The sequence below is a fragment of the Prionailurus bengalensis genome, chromosome E1, assembly GCF_016509475.1.
Source record: "Prionailurus bengalensis isolate Pbe53 chromosome E1, Fcat_Pben_1.1_paternal_pri, whole genome shotgun sequence".
Taxonomy (NCBI): Eukaryota; Metazoa; Chordata; class Mammalia; order Carnivora; family Felidae; genus Prionailurus; species Prionailurus bengalensis.
In genome coordinates this window covers 43559644-43568946 of record NC_057347.1, presented here as the reverse complement: position 1 = coordinate 43568946, position 9303 = coordinate 43559644, and positions in this window count along the sequence as shown.

Here is a 9303-nt window from a genome sequence, read left to right as displayed (position 1 = left end):
CTCAAAAATAAACATTTAAAGGCAATTCCAAACTGGTATCCCCTAGTTCTTTAGGAAAAGAGAGCTTAGATCTGACCTTCAATAGGAAAAGGCCTCCTCATTCTAGATCCTTCTAGCCAGCTGGCTTTCTAAACCTCTCACTAAAAGCAGGATGTCCCTCTAGGCCAGACATCAGGTGGGGATTGGATCCTGCTCAGCATCGAGATGTATGTAGAGACGGATGGTGACAGCAATGGCAATCCACTCCTCAGCACACATTCGTTAGGTGCCACCTACGTGCTCAGCCCTAGGATGCAGAGAAAGCTGAGCCCTGGCCTTTCGTCTCAAGAACTCACTGTCTGTGGCAGGGGGAACAAACACCTAAACAAATAACTGTCATTCGCTGTGACCACTGCGTTAGGAAAAGTATGTACAAGGCATCTGAGCAGCATGGAGGAGGATGGGCTTCCTTCTGTCCTGGAGTACTGAAGAAGGCTTCCCAGGTGTGCCCTAGGAACTGAGTCTGGAAGGATGCTCGACACATTGTCAGATGGAGGAGGCCTGAGGTAGGGGAGGGCAGGTCGGGTAGAGGGAATGGCCCATGCAAAGGCACTGAAGTGTGTAAGAACATCTCTGTGTGACTTTGGGAGATGTGACATGACTTGGGGGGAGGAGGGTATCCCAACTCTCCCCCTCGGAACCCCCCAAGCCCCCATGACATCTGTCACCCTGTCTGGGGACAGACAGCAGTGTCTGGTCCTGCACGATGCCATGGTGCCCTGTGAGTGATGGCTCTGTCATTAGCAGGGCAGAAGCACACTGTCCCCAGATGAGGAGCTCCTGGGTTTGACAGCCGTGCTGTCCCCCAGCAGCCCCATTCACTCCCAGCCAGACTCTTAGCAGTGCTGCCCTCGTCTCAGGAAGGAAGATTCCCTCCCCCAGAATCACTTTTCCCTGGAGGCTGAGGGCAAAGGCAGCCCTGCCTTCTGTGGGAGCTGGGCTGGATCAGTCTTCGGGGCCTGGGAGACCAGCCCCACTGCAGTGATGGCGAAGACATCAGCTGTGTGGGCAGATCACAGCCCTGACAAGGGGTGGACCTTGGAGAGTCCTGTGCTCACAGTGTCCCATTGCTATGTGCCCCTCAGCTCCCCTCCCCATAGCTTGGCATGTTTGTTGAATGGATGAGAAAGGGAAGAGAAAAGGGAGGGAGGGAGAGAGAGAGAGAGGTAGGAGACAGAGACTGATGGGGTTTAAAAGAAGAGAAAGGGATGAGGTGTTGGGTGCCTCGGGCACACCAGGCCCCACTGCGTCCTTACGTGGCATTAACTCAATGAACACTCGCGACAACTCATTTTGCAGTTGAAAAAACTGAGGCACAGTGGGGCTATGCAACTTGCCAAGGTCACACAGCCCGTGTGTGTGGGAGCAGGAGGTGAATCCAGGCCGTCTGGCCTCAGAGCCCGAACTTCTGACCGTGCAGTGTAATAAATACCACAGTGGTGGTAGGAAGGCACCTTCATGGGACACAGAGGAGGTTGTGCCCCTGGAGGAAGAAATCGCTGACCAGGAGGAAGGGCAAATCCTCTCAGGATTTGCCGTTTGCTCAGCGAAGGTTCTGGCCCTTGGGCCTCTGTGCCTGCTTCCTTGAGGCTAGATCCTGACCTCACCTGCTGTGGCAGCGTGCTGGCCTGAATGCTGCTGATAGGGGTTGGGGGGGTCTCCAGGAGGCCCTGGCCTCCGCTGCCAGTTGTGGTCAACAGGGTACGGCTCTCCAAGCCCCTGCCACCATCTGTTTTTGTTACAGAAACAACTGGCCAGACGGTTGGCTCGTTCTGCCTGGCACCTGGCTCTGCCAGCACGGCTGCCCCAGGGGTCAGCAGAGTGAGGGTGGGTCCCCTCGGTAGCCTCCCAGGGCCGAGAAACCTTCCTCTCCACCGTCACTTTTCCTTCCTCACAAGCCGCCCATCTTCTCCCTGGTCCGATCCCTCACCTCCTCACTTCTGCTCCTCACTGAATACTGATCACCATCCTTTGAGCCTTGCTGTGTACCACGCACTCTGCGAAGCCCACGGGATGACTCATGTCACTTAGTCTTTGCTACTGCATCCTAGAGGGCAGGTCTAATTCTCTTCTCTTCGCAGGCAGGGAAGGGGGCTCTGGGCATCCCCCAGAAGGAGCCCCTGGACACAGAAATGCTGGGTGGTGGGCCAGGATTCCCACCTGACGGGAGCCGAGCCCACCTGTTAGCCTGGCCTTTTGTCTTCTGAGCACCACTTGGGGGTCCCGGTGCCTTCTCTCTTTTACTGGCCTAGATCCTTTGTCAGATTGCCTCAGATGGGAAACAAAGTCAGGATAAGGATGTTTCCCAGAGTAGAGCTGGTGGCCACCATCACAGATAGATGGAGCCCCGGGGGGGTATCTAAGCGTTAAGATGCCCCCATGGGATCGAAAGGGCTGCAGACGCACCACCTGAGAATGGGTCAAAGAGCATGAGCAGGTAGGCAAGACCCAGCACTCCATCCACTGGAGGGCAGAAAAGGAGAAAGAGAGGACCACTGGTTTAGCAGGCAACTGGCCCTGTGAGAAGCCCAATGTGACCATGGGGGACCTGTCGGTGGGACACACACCCAGGACACACAGGAAGTAGAAATCCAGACTAGACCCACCCATTGTCCAGCCCTCTCAGGTGCAGTCCCACCTGCCGCAGTTCTCTCTGGGAGCATTCCCTGGGCCACAGCGCCATCTGCAGGGCAGCCCTGCGTCAGCGCGGAGGCTGCTAGGGCTGGCTCAGCAATGACTGTGGGTGGCAAAACCAGCGCCCATACGGTTCTTTAAAGCCTCGTGTAGCCACCCAGGCACCTCCCCTTGCCAGCAACCTTCTGAATGATTCTGGTGGATATCATCATACCATTTGATAGATGGAGAAGATGAGCCTTGGAAAGCTAGAATCACCTAACCAGACGGCAGTGGAGACAGGCAGGACACCAGCTCAGGCCCTTTGACAAAGATCTGTGTTCTACCGCCGTCTCTCTGGTCTCAGAAGAAAGAGAAGTGTGGCGGGTGGAAGATAAAGTGAAATCTGCTGATTGGAGAGGTCAGAGAGGCTGGATCTGTGGCTTCATTCTGTCACACCAGCCATCTGCCAGCCCCACCCTTAACCCACCCCAGCCAGGGAAAGCAAACACCCCCAGACAGCGCATCCTTCCCAGCCCGTCAGCCAATTAATCCACCGAGAATTGAGCTGTTTTATTAAAGGGGACTGCCGAGGGGATAAAATGCATCTGTTACACGTCTCAATGACTGCCAAGATAATGGAGAACATTATATTTTCTCCTCTCAGTGCCCATCTCGGAAGCAAGCCTGGTCAGCCAGGGTTTAGAGGCAGAGACTGTCTACCCTCATGAGAAGATACTCAAGTTGCCCAAATGTGCTAATTTTCCCGAAATTTGAAACCTACAATTTCCTGAGCCATGTCCTGTTAATTGCCCACCCAAATTCTTCTTTAAAAAAGAAAAAAAAAAAAAAAGATCTCGGGCGCCTGGGTGGCTCTGTTGGTTGAGCGACTGACTCTTGATTTTGGCTCAGGTCATGATCTCACTGTTCATGAGATTCTCTCTCTTTCTCTGTCCCAGACCCACGGACACTCTCAATAAATAAATAAATAAACAAACAAACAAACAAACTCAAAAAAAAAGACCTAATTGGCTTTAATAGATGATTCATGGATCACGCGGCACCCCATCTAGCAAGTAGAGATGCTCCTGGCCTTCTAAATTCTTGAGCTTACATTTAAGTGTCATTGATGCAAAACGCAGCAACCCAATCAGGTTAATATTGATAGTTAACGTTTCATTAGCTATGTGTGGAGTACTCACTCAGGAGTGGTCCCAATGTATTTATTTATTCCTGGGACAGCCTCCTTCTACTGCCCAACTTGAATCTCCCACGAGTTTATTCCAAGAGTAGCAGATAAGTGCAATAATATCCCTAGCTACTTGCAATGTTATCCTAACGGAAGCCTAATTAGAAGGGAGATCGCTCTAGCTGGTGGAGGCTTCCTCTCCCTATATGCAGAGCACAGTAGACTCGGCTGTTCTAGATAACTTGTTATTTGCTTATCTGTAACACAGCTCTTTTTTAATTTACCACTCTTGCATATTTATGGTCCCTAATTGGTAACTGAGTACTTATCAACTGCGTACTGCAGGCTTATCCCTAAGATGCCTGCTTTGGGTTGGGGAGCCTTAAAAGAGAAATATATGCTCCTTTGGGGTGCTAGTCTCTTCTGGGGTCTTCAGTCAGATGAACAAGTGATATACATTGAACCATCTTTGTGTGCAAAATGCTTGCATGGAAATCCATGCATCTGAAAACGGACACATTGTGAGAATTATCAGGGTCAGTTAAAGGGGACAGAAATACAGATGACGGCGTTTCAGGATTCTTCCGTACACTACCCAGCCAGAAGAACAGAAGGAGAGCACTTTGATTTCATTCAGTAACTCACCAAATATATGTGGAACATCTTACCCAGTGCTAGGCCCTAGGAGGGAATTTTGCAAAAATTCACAGTCCTTTATCTCAAAGCTGATGGCACAGTGGGAAGACTCTAACTTGTTTTCTTTTTTAATACAAGTCACAGAATGGAACAGTGGCAAAATCCAGGAGGGGTGAGGAAATTTGGCTCTGGGGGGAAAACAGATAGAAAGGCTCATTCTGCTAAAAGTAGAGCATCCTGGAAGGTCTTACCTGCTTGTGGCCGGTCTTCGTCCTCAGTAGGTTGAGGAAGTAGGGGAGAGAGCCACTCCTCTGGACTCATTTCTGACCCTCACGGTTGAAAAAGAAATGATGGTGTATTGGGGTTCTCCAAAGAAACAGAACCAATAGGATACGTGGTGATACACAGGGGAGACTTATTACGCGAACTGGCTTATGTGGAGGCTGAGATATGCCATGATACGCTGTTGCAAGATAGAGCTAACGGGAAAGCTGGTGGCATAATTCAGTCTGAGGCCAAAGGAGGTTAGGCCTATGTAAATCCCAGAGTCCAAGGACCAAGAACCATGAACTCCGATTCCGATGTCCAAGGGCAGGAGAGATGGATGTTGAAGCTCAAGAAGGAAAAGAAAGAATTTGCCCTTCCCCCACCTTTTTGTTCTATTCTGGCCCTCAATGGATTGGGTGATGCCAGCCCCCATTGGTGAGGATGGGCCTTTTTTACTCAGTCTCCGGAGTCAAATGCTAACCTCTTCTGGAAACACTCACCCAGAAATATACCCAGAAATACTGTTTGTCAGCTATCTGGGCATCCCTTAGCCCAGTTAAATCAACACATACAAAGAACCCTCACAGATGGGTTCACACTGTTACAGCCTCTATCTGGAAGGAGGCTCCTTCTCTCCACTTCCTGCCACGCCCACATATCCTAGACTTTAACCTTTGGACTCCTTCCCACTGCATTCCTAGGGCCAGACCACTTTTCTGCCTTCTGCATCCCTCCTCAGTTAAATTTGAGTTTCTCCCTTTGTATGTAGCCATCAGTTATGCGGAGTCATGCAGCCCCAGGGAACCTCCCCCAACCCCCCACCCCTGCAGGTCTGGGAAGGCAGGACTTCCTCAGAGGCAGGACCCACCCAATCAGGAGGAAGGGACGAGCAGCAGCTTTTAAGGAAATGTAAGTGGTGGCAACACTGGGAGCTCAGGGCTAAACTCAGATTATAAGAGGACAATGAAAGAGAAACACCGAAGGATAAGCGATAAGAATGGACAGTTGCAGGAATGTTTACAAATGAAACGAATAGGTGTAAGACAGCATAGTGACTAGAACACGGTAAGTATACAAGAAATATTAGGTGGTATTATTATCATCATCATCATCGAATACCAGAATGATGAGGGCTTATGATAAGATGTAACAAAGGCAGCCTTTAAAAGCTCATTTTTTTTTTCTCCTGAGCAAGAGTAACAGGGAGATGTTCAAGGCAGATGACGCGATATTAATAAAAGACTGGGAAAGAGCTAAAGCCTCCTTTCTATTTTCTTACATTTCCTTTGTTAAAGGGAATAATCCTCAAGCTGGAAAGGTTAACTAACATGATTATGGAGTAACTGAGATCCAAGACAGGTGACGCAGTGCTCAAGGAGAGCCCTGCTGCTTTACATGGGCTCAGCTTTCCTGATTCCAACTAAATATATCCGAGAACTTTCTGGTGTGACTGCAGAACCCTCACTGATAAATATTGAGAAACCAGGAAGGTGCAAGGGGTGGGCGGAAATTGGAAATAGGAAAATGTTGCCCACATTTGAAAAAGAAAGTGGATTCCGGAAATGAGATTGGCATGTTTGACGTTGACCTGTAGTCAGCTCTGTTTTGAGCCCTCAGAGAAGATGGCAGGTGTTACTTGTGGCCAACGTACTCAGTAAGGGTAAATGGTCAAATTGACCTCATTGCACTGTTGATCAATCGGTACATGAAGACGCTGCTATGCACATTGTATACTTATTCTTGGTGAAGCAACTGACAGAATCTTTGAGGATTCATGGTGAGCAAGATGAAGAAATAAGGTTTAACAGATTTAAATATAAGGCACAGAAAGGTTGGTATTTTAACCATTGTCACACAGCTGACCTTTAGTGGACCAAGGATTTGAACTCAGAGAACTTAACTCCAGGATTCAAACTATTAGCCATATCACCGGGCTGGCATCTGATCATTGGGCTCACCCCTGGCCCTTACATTTTAAGAAAGATGCTGACAGATCAAAGCAAGTATGGCAGAGAGCTACCAGAATGGGAGAGGCTAGAAATCTTACATATGAAAAATCCGGGGTTTCCGTATGGGATAAAAAATGAACTTGGGGGGTGGAGTGCATGAGTGGCTCAGTCAATTGAGCGTCCAACTCTTAATTTCAGTTCAGGTCATGGTCCCAGGGTTGTGGGATCGAGCCCCGTGTCAGACTCTATGCTGAGCTTGGAGCCTGCTTAAGATCCTCTCTCTCTCTCTCTGCCCCTCACCACCGCCCCCTCCCCGCCACATAACTCTCTAAAATCCCAAAAACAAAACAAAAATAAAAATAATTTGGGGGGGAATGCAATGTCTGCCCTCAAGCACTCAAAGAAATGTCACATGCCAAAGCAAAGAGATTTATTCTGCACAGAAGGATAAGGGCAAGAGACAGATTTCAATTTTCTGAAGATTAGAGAGTTATCCCAAACTGGAATCAGCTGCTTTAAGGTACTGAGCTCCCTGGCACCAAAAGCATGCAAGCAGAGGCTGGACAGCTTGTCAGCCAGGCTTCCTACTGAGATGATACTCTCCCTCTTCTCAAGGTGCCTACAGCACTGCCAAGATGTACTAACTCAGCACCCTTGTTGCCATTGGTTTCATGATTGTAAATTTCACAGAGCTTTCTTGAGGTAATTTACCTACTATCCAATTCACCCATTGTGAGAAAGCAATTTGGAGGTTCTTAATAAATGTATACAGTGGTGCAGCCATCAGCACAATCCAGTTTTAGAACAGATTGTAGTTTTTGATTCCCAAAGAACATAAGCATCCAAGGTAGGTTGAGGTGTCCCTTGGCTGCAGCCTCCACTGGCCTAATAATGCAGCCCACGTCCCCATGCCCTGGCTCTTCCCCTCCATCCACCACTCATTCTTTCTTGTCAGCTGACATGGTTCTGTACCTGCCGCTGTGAGCCTGGGCCCTGGACCCTCCCCAGCTGTCTCCACTGTCACTTTCGCTTCCTTCTCTCGCCACGTGCCGGTGTCTGGTCTTCGGCACAGAGTCTGAGGCGGCAGTGTGTTCTGGAAGACTATGAACCCTGGTGCCCCAGATCTACATTTGAATCATGGCCATGTGGCCTCACAAAGTTACTCTATCCTCTTGAACCCTGGCTTCTCCCTTTGCAAAGTAGATGTAATACATGTGCCTTGCTGGGTGTGAAGAGCAGAGCTGATGTACGTAAAGTGCCTACAATGGTATTATGCTCAATAAATGGCAGTGATTACTGCTTTGCGATTATGATTACCGCTTCTAATCCTGCTGCCACCTTTATTATCATTGGCACTCACAAGTGTTCTGCTCTGGGTGTCCATTTGCCTTTCTCTTCCAGGCACATCCCTAACTGCAGGCCGTTTCCTAGGTTACTCCTGACGTCCCGGGAAGAAGACGGATGCTGCCAGCACCTGGAACCCCCAAGGCCCACCTCTGCCAGCGCTGCGTGTAGGTCAGTGGGATGAAGCAGCAGCACCACCTAGTGGCGATGAGCAGCAGCAAGTTATTTACTGGTCAAATTAGTAGCTAGTCTGACTAGACACTTCGGAGCCTTAAAGGTCAGTGGTCCATCCAATGCTTGTGTGTGAGTCTTGTGTGTGCACAGCACCCTCCTTCTCATGGCCATGCGTTAGAATAAAAGAAGACGATTGAAAAAAAATAAAAATAAAAAGAGAAGAAAATTTCGTAGCATGGTGCTCCTAGAGACCACAAGGTGTGACAAGCCAGTTTAACAAGCATCCCCAGCAGGGGCGTCTGGGTGGCTCAATCGGTTGAGCGTCCGACTTCGGCTCATGATCTCGCAGTTCATGAGTTTGAGCCACATGCCGGGCTCTGTGCTGACAGCTCAGAGCCTGGAGCCTGCTTTGGATCTGCCCCTCTCCTGCTCACGCTGTCTCTCTCTCAAATATAAACAAACATTTTTAAAAAATTAAAAAAAAAAAGCATACACCAAATCTACAGACAGAAAGATCAGTGTCAGTGGTTAGTGGTTGCCTAGGATTGGGGTGGGGGGGAGGGAGGATGGGGAGCAAATGCTAAAGGGCATAGGGTTTCTTTTCAGGATGACAAAGATGTCCTAAAATTACAATAATGGTCACACAGATCTGAGTATACTGAAAACCACTGACTGTACACTTTTAAATGGGTGAACTGTAGAGTATGTGAATTATGTCTCAATAAAGCTGCTACCAAAAAAGGTGAGAAGAATATCGAAACTTTCAAAGGGAAAAAAAAAATTCATCTCCACGGCGTATCATCAGTTTGTGTGTACTATTTGACGACCTCCATCAGACCTGTGGACAAAGGACTCAGGTCACTTCATCGTGTCCTACTTCACTTGAAACCTACCTCAACAGGAGTGTAAACCCTCCTGTGCTGAGCAACTCACATGGAAACATTCCCAGTTCTGCTAAGGCATTATATGCCTATATTATATTATAAATCTGATTATACGACCCACTATATATAGAATTGACTCACAGAACCCCCATATTACCCCATATTCTTGGTATCCACACAGAGCTGTATCCCAGAGGTCAGGCTCCTA